Here is a 16,521-nt window from a genome sequence, read left to right as displayed (position 1 = left end):
AAAAGGGTAGCTTCTTCAGATAATTTCACAGCTTTCCTGAGGAAGGCGTGAGATTCATATTTGTGTGTGTGTGTGTGTGTGTGTGCTGAGAACCAAGTATGTTGTCAAGGACATGCTGAAAGCTTCTAGCTTCAAAAGCAGATAGTAAGAATATAATGCCAGCATGCTTCCATACCATTATTTACTAGATTAGTGAGAGGAAACGCATATTCAATATCTAGTCTTGCTCCACCGCATAGAGCTGTGACTGGAGTATTTCTGTAGAAGTATTGCTTGCGATGAAGCTACCAGAACTGATTAGTCGTTCTTGATAAAGGACTTTTTCTCTCAAACTTCAGGTTTCCTGAAATACTGGCTGCTTGGAGATGTCTCAACTTTTAGGTTTTAATACATATACATACATATATATATAAGTGCTTACAGGCTTTAATGCCTTATGAGCAGAATTCGTGTGGAACCCAAGCTCAAGACCTTGATTTCTGCATCTTGCTGGGCTTACCTGCCTCAGCTGGAAAGTTTAGTTTACAATTAAATAGGAAAAGGAAAATTTTCTACAACTCTAAGGTTTATGAAAACTACCCAGAAGGTTTTGCTTTTGTTATCAGGTAGGACCTATATTTCCTTGAAACTGAAAGACAGTCTTCCCTCAGAGATAGAAATTAATTTATGAGCATGACCAGATAATTTGACTCTAAGATGACTAGCCAATATTTCAAGTTCTTTCTGATTTTTAATCAGTGACAAGCCTTGTAGCAAAATGGCTGAGGAGTATGTAATATAACAATACTGTATAGTAGACAGTAATGATACATTTTTCTTACTTCTTTGTTATCCATAAAGTTTGCAGAGAAGTATAATTGCATCTCTAAATCTATTTCTATACACTTCTAAAATTCATTCATGGGTACTCAACCACTGACAAGGCTGTTCATCTCATAAACTAAATACAACAGCTTTATTTTAGAGGCAGAAAAAAATCACTTATCCATTTTATTACAAAAACAAGGTGCTGAAAGTATGATCATTGCTGGACGTGGATCACCTCTTAAGGCAAAAAAACATTGGCAATATTTTCAGCAAAGTCCCTGGGCTTTGTATCAAACGATTCAAACTAGTCTGCCAGGCCTGTTAATCTCAAAGAGCGTTAGCTTCTGTGACGCCACAAATCTCCCTAATCATTGCCATGGAGGAAGCAGGATTCCCACTTTACCCCTGTGTACTTTGAGGGCAGAACACAAAGCATCCGCACTTCGAGAGAAAAGAAGGCAAGAGAGAAATTACGATTATTTTGTCTTTTTTGGCTGTCTTGATTTTGACCGGATACTGAGGGATCAGGATTAATAAAACAAGCACTTCGAAAACAAGCAAGCGCTGAAGCACTTGCTCACACGCAAGTTACAGGCCTCGGGGCCAGTGCGCACAAGGCGTGAGACAGTACTGGAAGCTAAATGGCATATACACCATAAAATTCATAATCAGAGACATTGTACAGTTCAACCTTTAGTTGGATGTAGTTTTGAGTCACCTTCTAGACAGCCATCGCGTTTGCTTCTGGATGTGTACAACTTCCATGTCTGTCTCGGTTCTTGAAGGCCGAGCGAGGGCGCTCTCCTAGTCCCTGCTACTTTGCCAAGTCAAAGATCTGGGCTGCTGCCGCAGTTCCCAGATTTGTACTGACTATATGACTACAACCCACGTGTGAAGACCCCTCCGAAATGGGACATACAGCCTTTTAACTGTTTCCAAGACCAGTTAAAATCTGCAAGGGTAAACAAGAGCTGTTGCAGGGCCACATACCGTCTCTGTAATACGCTGAAGTTCTCTCTTCATTGTATCCAGCTAGAAAGAGTATCCGCTCAATGTACTTGTTGGTAAGCCAAGACCCACACAGAGAGGAAAATGGGGAAACTTGCCATGAAAAATTCTTGAGTGCTTCAAACTTGTGAAAAATAAAAACGAAATCAAAAAAACTTGAGAATCCTATTCTAAGCAACTGTCCTCTGTAGTGTAATTTTTTTTTTTTTTGATGATGCAGTCTTTTCTTTCCAACCACCAGCCGGTGGTGGATTAGGAAGTAAGAAATAGGTCAGCTAGAAGGAAGTAATGACATGGGAGGAACTTCTCCTGGCCCCTTTGCAGTCTTTACATCGGCGGAGACTTTTAGGCTTATTTTCATGTCACTTGTCTCTTTTCTGTTGAGTTTCTCCATGGAAAAGAGTGATCTTGATAAAATGTTTGCTTACACTTTGTAAATCTTTACACAAAGAATTTATCTTCTTTCAAGACAGCTAATGCAGTTTCTTCAGGATGCATTTCTTAGGTATTATAAAATAAATGTGTAGATCCAGAAATGAGAAGATAATACTGTTATATTTTAAAATTTGGTGCCTTAAAGTTGCAAGGGAAGGAAAAACTCACTGTCCATTGAATGCATAAATGCATATGTCAGTCTGAATGCATATGTCAATCTGAATGAACACGTTGTAGCCTGGTCAGGCAAACTGTTCTCTAAGACATCACCTTCTGAGTTGATTCTTTTCTCTGTAAACTGACTTTGTGAGCTAAGTAAAGATTGTACACAGCAAGTGTTTGTATACTAGAGGGCTTAAAACTTTAGTAGAAGGTTTGAGTCCTGCTGAAAGGCAAGAGACAGTTGGTATAAATTCAGAAATCTCAAAATTTTCAATTACTTTCGACATTTCAGATACATAATATAGCTAGTGTCCATGTAAATGTGTAGTTATTGCTTTATCTATTCTTTTTTCATCAGTGTTGCAGAAGAGCAGAGCATGGCAGAAAGCTGAAGTAGAGGACAATATAGAGAAGTTTTGCAAAGCACCATTTAATTCAGTTCTATCCTTATTTCTGTGTGAACTAGCCTCCTAACCCAAATACAATAATTAACTAGAAACCCTGGGGTTCTTAACAGAGCCTATGGTACCACAGCCAAAAACTAATATTTTTTGCATGTATGTATTGAGAACATGGAACCATTTCTGACAACTTACTTATAATGAAAGAATAAAAGCACTAATATTTCCATAGACTGTGCATACAGCTTGTGCCAAAAAGGTTAAAGCAATTTTCACCCTGAAGCTATGTTACAAACCTCATATGAAATAAAAAAGAGAGTGTTGGCTTTTTAAAAACACGGATAGTTGAGGTGTTCAAGTTACACATACTCAGTAAAAGAAAAAAATTGCTAAAAGGGCAGTATTCAGCCTTGTTAGTGATACTGGTAATCTAATTAACGATGAACTGTATTAAAATGCAACAATGTCAAATTATATTTAGTGTCGTGTATACTGACAAGCCTAGAAGCGCTGGCAATAAATATCAGCTTTGAGGCTAGATTCCAATATCTTCTATTTGCTCTAAAGAGTGTTAGACTCCATTAGCTATCTTTGACCAGAAGAGAATATAAAAGGACAGGCATGATACTTTTTTGCTTGATTTACACATTGGAAAAGAACAAGACACTTTGTTTTCCCGGAGAAGATTTACACAGTCGTTGATGTTAGTAAATGTGAACAAACACAAGAGCACCGTAAGGACGCTTTACAGGTTTCTGATTTGGAATTGGTATGCAAAGAATTAAAAAAAAAAGTTAAAGAGTAGATTCTGAAATTTATTTGCTAAGTCTTGTGGACTCTGATTTGTTGCAGTTATAGATTAAAGAAGTTGTGCGGAAATCTCTCAGGGGAAATAGGATATTAGTTTTTTTAAGCTCTTTTTAAATCTTCTATTATTTCTATTTGTGGGGACTTTTTCTTGGGCTTTCAGTTCTGCTGAGGGAGGAACTTTATGTGAAATAAGTTTCTTAGACATGTATGCAGAGGAAAGGCCTTTTTTCATTTAAATATTTTAAATAAAAACTCCTCGGTGTACCGTGGCAGTCAATTTAATTCTAATTTTCTTTGTCTGAAGAGGTAGAAGATTTAAAGTAACTACTGTTACTACAAAGCAAGAAAAAGAAATCTACTTCAATAGCAGAAGGGGAAAAAAAGGCAAATCAAAGGAGTTTAAGGAAACAGAGTGCCTAACTTCTGGTATGTGAGTATCAGAGGTGAGAGGATGCAGGACTAAATGCTGTAGTCTTGCTCTGTGATGCACAGGCTGCATGAATTAGCAAGGAGTAAGGTCAGGAGACTGCCCATATGGGGGCTGACTTCTGTATCGTTGTCAGCTAGGACCATCATCACATACTTGAGTCTTCAGACTTCTTAAGCTGTCTCCATGGGTTGTAAACGTGCAGCAGGGTCAGTAAATTCACTTTCAAAAGCATTGAGCGCAGAGACTGCACTGACTGGGTCAGTATAAACGTCCCCTGGGCCTTTTCACTGCCCTTGCAATGCGCACCTCTAAAGTCTCTGCTTCTCATCTTCATTTCATTTCAGGGTAAATTCTGCCTCTCTTGTAGTTTTTAAGTAGCACTAAATCTCACAGGAGGGCTCTTGGCTGGACTAGTGTTAGTTCTTGGAGGTGAGCGTAGCAGACGCGGTCTCATAGGCTAAATGATGAGGTGGAGCTCATGTCTAATGGCAAGTCAATACACCTCATGATCCTTCAGCCTTCTAGGTACCAACCGTAGGGTGTATGCACCCAAGGTGTTGCATAGTTTTACTCGATCAGGGTAGCTTGTGACAAGGAGCCCTGACCCATGGCTTGACTGCCTGTGTGCCCTTACAGTACCGCCAAAGAACCATAACCTTCTGTCTTACTTCTGAACTATGTACCTTAAATTTCTTGTGCACTTTTGCCTTCAGCAGACTTGTCAATTAATGCACTGTTCAGGGAAGATAATGTGGAGTAAAGCACCTCAGAGCTGAGTGGTTTGAAGGATCTGTGAGCACCTGCAGATTTATTTCTCAAGTTTCTCTGTATAATGGGCCATAAGTCAGCACAGATGTAGTAGCAAAGTCTGCTTCTCTTGGAGAAAGTGAGAATAAAATGAAGGAGACTAATGGAACATAAAATGCTTACTTATATCCCTGAGTGAGCTATCTGTGTTGCTTTCCCTCTGTCAAGCATATGCACACATATACTGTGGGATCTGACCTGCGCTTTCTGGAGCAAACCTATTTGCTATTCCAGATGAGTAAGTAAACCAGAAGAAAAGAATATGTTCTCAGCCATGTGTTAATGAGGTGCTAGTTCATCTTTGCACGCCTAATCAAGCAAGATAGAAAATGAAAACCAAACTAAGTCTTAAAACCTCAGCATGTTCCCTGGACTGACCTTAGGAGAGTGTAGCTTTGCATTTGGACAAAGTACATTACAGGTGACTAATTAGAAAAACAACCAAACAAACACTAGCAAGCCTTATAATAATAATGTGAGCTGACTTCTGGATGGAAAAATGTTTTATCCAATCTGAAACTAAATTTTGACTTGATTTTATTCTTTTTTTTTCAATGAAAACTCACTGTGTTTCATTAACATTTTCTTAATTTCAGTCTTTCATGGCCCTAAATAAGACTCTTGTAACACTTGAATTAACATTTTCATGAACTGCGGACAATCTTTGTAAGTTCTTCTCTTCAAAATACATTTTCCAAAACACTTATAATCAAAGTTCAGCTGGAGATGGAATCAAATGTTGGATTAATAGATTTTGACACAATATTAATTGGTAAAAACCTTTGTGGATGATAAATTAGGAGTGTTAGGATGAGGAGTAAAAGAAGAAATAGAAGCTGGTCTGCACAACAGTTGTGTGTAAGTATTTAGGGAGTATTCCTTATTCTAGTGTTCTTGACATGTACATCATAGCATCTTAAGAAAGTCCTTAAAGAAGTCCAGAATGGCTTGTTCTTCCATTGTGACTCCTTTCACAGTATCAGAATTGAGTGAAGATACCGCCTTGTAGCTAGAAATGTAATCAACAATCTCTTAATTACAGTTATTCAGGATATGACAAGCTCAGTTGACAAAAATCTCCAAAATTACATATCACAGAAAAACAAAAGTGACGTCCATCCAGTTTTGCAGTCGCATCTATTGATATCTGCTTGAAAATAGTCAGAAGTAGCACCTGAAGCCTCTCACAAGAATCCCACTCACACAGTTACCCCTGGGTAAGAGGGACCCATAATGAAACCCTGGCATCTGTGCTGCTATCAAAAGAGGAAACCAGATCTTCATCTCATACCAAAGTCAAATCCTGCCCATTGGTTAGACTTACCTTAATTAGGAGTTTAGCCATATGCATACCTATTTTCCTTCAATTTTTTTAGCATCCAGTTTGCTGACAGTAGTTTTGCAATATATATATATTAACAGAAATTCAAAGATTCCTTGTGCTACCGCCATCTGATCTTTCACAAGGAAGATTATTTTTGCCTGGTAGTAGATGAGACAGACTGAGAAAGAGAAATAACGCAATAAAGGTTCTTTGTAGTCTTTCAAGAAGGCGCCTGAGAACAAGAGGGAATGGAAAATACAAGAAAAATGAAAAATGAAACGTATGGATACAGAGCAATTTCAGCATGATTAGATTTTACTACAGTCCTTACAGTGCCTGCAAAAGAAGAGGAATATAACTTCATTTTTTTTCTCCTCTCATTTTCTTTCTTAACTGTACCTGATTTTGTTAAGCCCATAGCAAACCATTATCATAAATTTATCATGTGGAACTGTAAGTATGTCTCCATGAATGAAACTAACTTGTTAGGTAGGACTAGAAGAAAATCCAAACAGCTAAAATCATTTTAATGGGATGTCCATGGAATTAGTCTTGCAGTGAGAGAAGAGCAGCTATCAAGTGTCTATCCACAGCTACTCAACTTCTCTGTTGCTTCTGGTTCTGTGTTATTCATGGTAATTCCTTCATCTGTTGCTATTTCAGTTGTGATCTTGTTGGAATCCCTTCTAAGAACACAGTCACAAAATCCTAATCCTAATGGAAGATAAAATATTTGGCTACATACTCTGAAATAATGATCTGGTTAGGAGAGTTCCTTTTCTTTTGGCATCTTCTCATTTTCAGAAGATAGACTGCTTAGTCTTGTTGGTCGAATTCATGTATATATATAAAATATCTGTATTCCCTGTATTCCTCATTGAAAATTTTCCTACTGAAAAATAAGTTTCTCAGTCCTATAAATAGTGAAAATTTCTGTCAATTTTACTTAGCCTCAGTCAGGTGATGGGACTGATTTCAGATGTTCTGTGTAGTTATAAGTGTATCTGCCTGTAATATCTTGATATTTTAGTAGTAAAAAAGTTGATTTTACAACCAGAAAGCAGAAATCTTTTGCAGAATATATGAGAACTTTACGTATGTGTGCAGCTAGTTGTTTTTAAAATGCAACAGTATTCAAAGAATCTCAGAATGGTTGAGTCTGAAGGGGACCTCGAGATCATCTAGTCCAACTCCCCTGCACAAGTAGGCTCACCTAAAGCACACTGCCCCGGATTGTCTCCAGATGACTTTTGTATATCTCCAGGGAAGGAGATTCCACAGCCTCTCTGGGCAACCTGCTCCAGTGCTCTGTTACCCTCACAGGAAAGAAGCTTTTCCTCCTGCTCATATGGAGCTTCCTGTGTTCCAGTTTGTGCCCATTGCCTCTTGTCTTGTCACTGGGCACCACTGAAAAAGTTCCTCTCAGCTCATCTCTCCCACCTGCCAAGGTCCCTCTGAATGGCAGCACACTCCTTGGGTGCATCAGCCATTCCTCTCAGTTTTGGATCATCAGCAAACTTGCTGAGGGTGCACTCTGTCCCTTCCTCCAGGTCGTTGATGAATAAGTTGAACAGGACTGGACCCAATAATGACCCCTGGAGTGCACTGCTGGCTACAAGCCTCCAACTAGACTCTGCACCACTTACCATAATTATGGATTATTATCTATAGAATTAAATTCAGAAATGATTTATAGAAGGAATTTTTCAGTTCAGTGAAGACCAGATTTTTTTCTGTGAAGATGTCACCTGCACCTATAACAATTGCACCTATGTAATAAGTCAAAACTGTGGTCCTTAATCACTTGCTCATTTATAGGTAAAACTAAAGGGAAGGAAAAGAAATACAAAGGGACCTAGAAATATTGGAAACCAGGAGACAGTAACACAATAGGACTGAACTTTGAAAATGTCAAGCTAATACACTTGAGGAAAAATTGTTTCACATCTGCAGAATTTCAGTGTTGATGAGAGAGACACAGAAGGAAAGCAGGACCCAGAAAAGGCAACAAGTTAAATCTGTGTTGGTAAAACTGTATGCAAGATGAAAGAAAAAGTGCCACTATGATTTTTGTATTGCAAATGTTAAAATCATATGGACTGGAAAAGCTGTGGAGTGGAAAGCAGAAATAGTGTTGGTCTACACTACCTTTGTGCAACCCACCTGGAACATTGCATTTGACTTTAAGGATGTGAGAAAGTGTCAGAATGAACCATGCACCACGTGGGGTAACGTGAAGCTGATGGAGCTCTGCCAGAGAGGATTTGACCCAGAATATGCCGAACTCTACTCATTCCGGTGAACAACCCGTATCTCCCCTGCAGGGAGCGCGAGGAGGGGGATCCCGCACTGCCAGGAGAGGGGACCCATGCTGGCAACCCGTATGGCTTGGGGGTGTGCATGTGAAATCAGATGAGTGTGTGCGTCCGCATGTTTAGAACTTCGGGGCATTAGTTATAAAAGGGTATTTCGAAAGTTGCAGGTTTTTATTAGCATTTGGTAAGTATCTAGGAATGTGCCTTACATGTTGTATTGCTGGTATTGATCCTGAATGTGTAGTTCACTGATTTATTAAATAATTATGTGTCATTACTAAATCGATAAACAGCTTTGATCCTGACTTGAGTTAAACTATGACAGTTGAGTGTTTTTTTCTTGTGACATTCTGTAACTTCCATATAGCGTACATTTACGTGGCTGACCGAGGCACCAATTGCACTTTGAGTTGCACTCCAGGAGCTCAGTAAGGGATCATTTACTTTACTTCTTGGCACTTCTGTTTTTATAATGTGACCATAACTTCTGTCTCTGATTTTATTTCTTCAATGTGAAGTGGTGATGACAGGTAAAGCCCCAAATGCCCTGCGATTAGTTCGCAAAATTTACCACTGAACTATTGCTTTTTAGTGAAAAAATATTCCAAGAATCAATTCTTTATTTAAAGAAAAGGTATTTCCAACTGCAAAGAAAGTCTTTCAAGTCTTTCAGGCAGGCTGAGAGATGATTTCCTTTTAGGCCAACCAGGAACAAACCTTGTAAGAAAAGGTTTTGTGAACCCCTGCTAGAAGCAGCTACCTGCTACTTCTCTTCACCACTCACCCTCCTGCGCTGCCTGGTGCAGATCTCACTGGCTTCATGGGTGATGGCATGAAGGAAAAGGTCTTGGGCTGTTCAGGAAGCATTTACTGCTGAAAAAGCCTTTTTCTTTTCTCCGGGTGTAGGAAGTTAGATAGGGCTCTTTCACAGGCCAGAAGCAGCCACATTCTTTCTGTCCAGTTGTATATCTTAGCTTAATTAACTGTTTCAAACCTGCATTTGTCTTCTAATGCTTTTATTACCTCAAAGTGGTACACCAGCAAAAGCAGTCCTGCCCTGCCATACCGTCAAAACCTCCAGCTTCTACCAAACACATGTTCAGTGTGCATTTCCAGTGAAACACTTGTCCTCGGTTTGGTATCAAATAGAACAATAGAATAACACAGGGATGCTGTAGTGATCTGTATAATTAATTTTCAAGTGTAGTCCAGTTAAAACTTCAGATTTTCAAAAGATCTAAAGCTGCAAAACTAGTGCCTCGGTCTAAGGCTGCCTGGGAGTATCATTGAGATTCCCACCGGGAGAGCTCCTGTAGGAATTACCTAACACCTTGTTGTGAAGGTGGCTAGGAGTTCAGCCAACCACCTTACCTCAAGCTGATCCATTGCCCCAAACCAGTCTATTGCCTCTTCTGTGCAGACAACTTACTGGGGAATTCCTGGATCACCCAGGGAGTTAATGACTAGGTTAATGCACGGGCTGTGGGACAGGTACAACCCTGATATCCAGGTACTCTATGGGTGTAACTATGAAACAAACCTGAACTTCACCCTGTTATCACACTTACAACATGAAATCCATAGTTCTTGCTCTATAATTCCTGCTCCTAGACTCTAGGTACCTCTATTTCTCTGGCTGGGTTGCTTAACAAGGGTGACTGAGCTTGTGGCTATGATAGTTCCTGCTGTCACTCAACAGCAGAAAGCATCTCAGTGAAAAGGAAATAAATTAATCGTCTGAAGTAGACAGTTCCACTGTCTGAAGACACAAAGTACAGTGTCTCCTGACACTTCTGCCCAATTTCCTCTGGAAGTGGCAGAGGTTTGTGCATAAGAAGTGCCTACACATGTGACCCCTGGATTTTGTTCTAAGCATCTACAACTACAGGCGAGTAAACCAACTACACTTAAAACCACAGGCTGTTTAATTAATACTGATTATGTCCAAATCAGTTGCTACTTTTTGTCCTCATCAAGCAGTATGATATATTTCACGAAAAAAAACAATATATATTTCTGGAAGTCCTGTTAAAAAAAAAAAATTGCGTCTTTTAGGCTGACTTTCTCTTGTCTAGATGCGGTTCCACAGGCTTCACAATCATTCATGTCTCAGTTTTCAGTGAAGAGTACAGTACAATGGACCTTTTAGCACTTGCACTGTAAAGATCTGCTGAAGACAACTGACACCAGCATATATTGCAAATCTGGAACAAGTTCCCTGCTGCTTTGCCAAAATTGCTTATGTTCCTTGAAATTCACCTGACCTGGTGGAATTCCTGGCAGCTGCGGTCCTCAGCACGCTTTCTCTGCTCAAAGGCAATCACGGTATGATGGCTATAATCCTCTTCAAAAATACAGATGCAGCAAGCCTGAAAGGATTTGAGTATCTTAGGGCAAATAGAAACTTGCACCTCGCTGATAAAGCTGACCACTGTTGTCACGCTGTTTCTGGTCTCAATCTGCTGTAGCGTTTTTGCTACTTTTTGTTTAGATGCTACAGTGTGAACAGAAAAAAATGGCAGAAAGACTAAACTCAGTTTTGGGGAATTTGGTTACTTGGGGCAACACAAGGAGACATTAACTTAGCATTCCTGGCACCTGGGGTTGATCTCTGAGAAGAGGACTAACCGCGAGAGAGGATGGGTTTGAGGGCAGGAAGAGACATTGTGGCGCTGTTCAGAAGGGGCCCCCAGGGGTGGTGGTCTTCAGCAAGGCTTCATGGAGAATGGCTTCTGGGAAAAAGTCTATTTGCTCTCAACTAGAAAAGGGTAGTGTAATTGCTGTAATTTACCTGTTCAACCAAGGGAACAGTAAAGGAGACACAGAATTAAGTTGTGCTCCCTTTAGTACAGAGGCACTGGATTTACCTTTTTTTGCTTATGTTCCCGTGTAATCTGTGATTACTGTGAGCGTGTATCTTCTATGACAATTTGAAAAAGAATAAATAAAAGCGGTTATATATTCTGTGTTGAATGCATCTTTCTCTTTGCTTCAGAAGTGGGTAAACAGAGACCAGTTAATTGCTTCAGTTGTTTTTATGAAAATAGACTGTTCTCCAGATGAATCACTTTCGTGAAGCATAAGAACTACTTAAAACTGTGCTGTTAGAAGATTGTTGAGATTTATTCATAATTAGGGCTTCTGAGATTGTAGCTGTTTTACTTATTACTTTGTTGAATTAATATTTCATATTTAACTGCAGGTGTCCATTTCAATGCCTCAGTCTGTCCTAACCATTAAAAAATAGAAAATAGAAATCCCTTCTGAGAGATATGCCACAGCAGTGTTTTTACTGAAAAATAATCACATTTTTACAGAAAAATAATATGTAAACACTGATTTTGTTAATTAATTAAGATATACTGAAATTCCAAAGATATCAAAAAAAAAATTCTGTCTTAGCCGATATTTTTCATTAAATTTTTGTTCATACTCTTTGAAAGAGATACAGACAGTCTCCAGCCTGGGAATCCAAACAGAAAAGGATAAATTGAAAGATAATTTTTAAAGGAAATTTCAGATTCAGTGGAGTTCATCAACTTAATGAAAGCTTTTCAAGAGTTTTTAGGCCATAAATAATGTATTTTTGGCTATGTTTGGCCTTAAATGGTGCTATCCTAGGAAATAAAAGACAACAGAATCTGAGGAGTGCCTTGAGCTGGAGAAAAGCCTTTCTCTAAGGTACTTCTCAGAGATCTCAGACTTCTCAGAGGTCCTTGGATGGCACAGGTAGGATCTAGGCAGTTTTATTTTTCTTTCTGTACTCACAATATTGGTCACTCTCTCCCTCTCTAACTCTTAGCCATGTGTCACACTTTCTTCATTCAGTGTGTATTCTTCATTCATCCTCTTTAGCCCATGGTATGAAATAGCAGGATGTGCACCTAAAAAGAATTTAATTCTCACTTAAGCTAGTGGAAAATAGTCTTGATTGAGTCCTGTGCAGTGTTTATACACTTGAGATTGTTTCATATTTTTGTTTTCTTCTTTACAGATTATAAAAAATTACTATATAAAGAGATATTTTTTTCAAGAGCGTTTCCTGGTGTTGCCTGTGTGAACCTGATATATCATTACACAGTAGCTAGAGATGTACTGTCGATGTTCTGCTCTCCATTTATGAATGACTAGCCATTCTCTTTTTGAAAGTTTGCAGGGAACCAGCTTTTGATCCTGACTGCCTTTTGGCTAAGCCTCCAGCCTTTGGCTTAAACACATGAGAACTTTTGATCCTAGGATAAAAAAAATGAAAACAGTATTCAGGAGTAAATATATTTTTTTGCCCATAGAAAGGATATAAGGTCAAATTTCTGATTCTTCTTACTTTAGCATAAAATTAAATATATTTATGCACTATGTCCTGCCTTATTTACTGCGGCCCTTTGGCAGAACTCAGTTCAGAATAATTATAGATAAAAGAAATTATTTATTAGTTAGAATAAATTGCTCTTGAATTATGAGAATGCTTTGTTCACCTTTCATTAGGAATCCTTTGTTATTTAGTATGTTATCTTTTTTGTGTGGGACACAAGGATTGAAATTTTCTGTAAGGGCAGCTGGAAAAAGTACTTTAGTTTTTGTCAGCTGCTCTATTTTAAAGAATAATCAGCTATGGATGTCTTCAAACTTTGCTTTTGATAGCAAAGCAGCTATTAACTTTAGAATGAATATACATAATACCAAAATATTACTGTCCTTTTATAATTTGCATATATTGTTTTCTTGTAAATATAGTCAACTACAAAATAGAGTAAAAATGAATAAAGCAGAAATAAGTTGCTAATTCTTTTATGTTTTAATGAGTTCAGTTTTTTTTTTTCATTCGAGAGAAGCTGAAACTACAACATGAAAGGGGCATGAAATAAAAATGGTTTTGTTAAAGCCTAAAAAGAAAAATTACTTTCTTCTGCACAAATAACAAGCCATCCCGTTGTTGTTTGTTTATCACAATCTACAAGACTTGTAAGAGATAGGATCTCTATCAAGTGAGATATCATATCGGTCAATATGATATCCAAAATGCCAAAATTGGCGCTGAGTGTCATATTGGCTCAGTTTGGCCAAGTATGAAGGCTAGCAAACAACATTCAGCATGTTTTCTCAGAGGAAATAGTTGCAGCACTCGCTGTACAGGTTGTTGCAGGACGTTCTGGCTTAGCTCCTTTAGGGAACAGAGGTCAGAAAGAGGGAGAGAGACAAAGACTGCCACCCAATGACATCTAGCCTATTGAGTCACTCTTTATTTTAAGCTCTTTGACCATCTACAGTCAGATTCTGGAGAGAGAATATTTTTCACTTTAGAATATAGTGGAAAATGAGTTTCCAGCCAAGCAGGACCAGGTAGAAGGCCACTGACTGCTGGATGTATCTTGCAGAGTTGGAACATCAAACACTGGACCTTTTTCTGTCTCCAGTCATTAAATTTATGTTAATGTTGGCTGTGGGAACCTTTTCCTTGGAGTTCTTGTTTGTTTGTTTGTTTATGTTCTGTGATTACATACTGCCTTACCTTTCGCTTTTATGTTAATTTAGCACTGGTAATAGTGAAATCTGTCTGCCATTTTTTAAATTTTTCCCTTTCTAATTTCTAATTGTCTAAATTATAATTTAAATACATAGGTTCTGGTAGAAAGTAAAATGCACGTTCTATCACATGCCCCAACCGACAATACAAATAACAACAATCTCTGTTCCCCGAGTCAAAGCTTCCTCGTTGCAGATGCCAAAAAGCTTGAGTCTAAATCTAGACTCTTACTTTAGACATGAAAGAACAACTTTTTCTCTATCCTCATGCTCTTTTGGCAGATTGAACAGAACTTAAAGAAGCTATGAGCATGTGCATCCTTGAATCTGGGCGTGAGTACATAATTTCTTAGAGTTGTCCCCACATGATCTATGTTTGTCTGCTGTATATAGGGTAACATAACCAGTTTGACCTTGTCATTGACTATTTCCCAGAATCAGAATCACCAAAAACACACTTTCAAATGAAAGAATAAGAACATTATATTTCAACTAGTCCCAATGAGTTCTAAAAAATCCCCAAGAAATCTAGGCTCCAGACTGTTTTCTGAGAAAACACACTGATCATCTCTTGTATTTCCCAGTCTGCTGAAAAAAATACAAACTGTCAAATTTCACTGTCACATTAGAGCAGTATTGTGTACTTCTTACAAAATTGCATTTGATAATTTATTTTATAGTCATGGATAATTTTCATTTATGTCTTTGTTTATATTTCTAGTAATCTAATCTTCAGTGTACAATTATTTTTCATTTTGGCATAGAGTGGAAAAGGAGCTTCCTGTTAGTTAAATTAGGCTGGAACCAAGAGTAATAAGGTTGGAATTACTCTGCGAATTTCATCCCAAAGGATTCAAAACTGCTTTAGAAATTTCTAAAAGCAATATACAAACTAAATCACCTCTTGCTGACACAGAGGCTGTTTCAAGGTAGTATGTGCCAACTGGCTTATACCACATTAACATTTATGTAACAGGTAACAGGCCAGATTCAGCTTTCAGTTCCACTGAGGTAACTGTGAGGCAGCTCCGTTGGTCAGAGACTAACGTCTCTAGGAATTGAAATCATCATTCCCCAAGTGGAGTTTTAGTCAGGTTACAGGAACAGATAAATCTGCACATTTTTAAACAATAAATTATTCTATGAATCATGATTAAGATCCTCAGCAGGCACAAATCAGAATGGCTTCAGATCAGACCAAACTCAATTTTATGTCTTATCAAAAATGAAACATTGCCTTTGTCTTACAAGAGGGAGTCAGTATTTTGCATTCTCATCTATGCCTTCTACTGAATGTTACAAGACCCCAGGAAAGGTACTTATCTCAAGAGCCTGAAGTCTAGGTACATGTTCAGCATTACAATAAAGAATTTCTAATGAGATTTGAATTATTCCCTCTTAGGGATTGGATGTCTCCTATCATATGATAAGACTCTTAAGGCAGGATGAACGTACAACTGTCTTCACTCGTTTGTGTAAACACACTCCTTTAGTAGCCTGTAGAAAGCTACGTGCTCCCTCTTTCTGTTCAGGCTTCTTTGCCTAGATTTGCCTCTTTGCCCATAAATCAGTCTGCTGTTGATATGCTTAAGTTATACCCAGCTAATACGAAATAATCCTGCGTATGCCCGCACAATTGAAACCTGCTTCTGTGGAGATTTGTAGCAGAAATATTAAGACTGGTATGAATGGAGGATAAATAGGAACTCATGTCCCTGAAATCCATTGCCTACACTGGGGAGGGTCTTCCATCTTCAGCAAAGATGTGCTGAACAGCATGTAAGGATTGTTTTCTGTATTTTGGACGTGATGTTCCTTAGCATGTATCAGAAGTTTTCCTTTGTTTACAACAAAAAATACCATTGATTTATGTACGGTTATAATACGTTCTAAACTTCAGATCCTTTTCTGCAGACCTTCCAGTCATCCACTATTTCATATTTGTGTTATTGACTGCATACAAGTGCAGCATTTTGCATCTGCACTTATTAAACTGCATTTTATTGTATTTTCTTAGATCATCATTTTTACTTACCAGCACCATTTTAAATTCTAATCCTGTCTTCCAGCCTTTCCCAATCACAGCATATTTAGGTAAGAAAGCTTAAAGTATTATGTATCAAAATCTTAAAATATTATTAGAACACTAAATTACTTATTCAATATGAGATTAAATGAGTCGTTTAGGATATTAGTTGATACTTCTATATCAATATGCAATTTTTTATCTTTTTGTGTAATCTTCGTTTTACTACTTTATGCAGAATAATATTCTGCGATGTTGCACCTCTATTAGGAAATAATCTTACGTGATAGAAACTAACCGAACGTCCCTGAAGCTATGCCAACGTTGGGCAATCATCTGCTATCAAAAAATTTAACTGCTTGCAGCTGGAATCTGACTAGTTACTTATTTGGGTTACAGGAGAATAAACATTAAGATCATCCATTGATACCTTAATCATACTAGAGATTTTATTTGTTAAAGGCTTGTGTCCA

This window comes from Struthio camelus, chromosome 8 (assembly GCF_040807025.1).
Source record: "Struthio camelus isolate bStrCam1 chromosome 8, bStrCam1.hap1, whole genome shotgun sequence".
NCBI classification, from domain to species: Eukaryota; Metazoa; Chordata; class Aves; order Struthioniformes; family Struthionidae; genus Struthio; species Struthio camelus.
Note: the sequence above shows the minus strand (reverse complement) of the source record.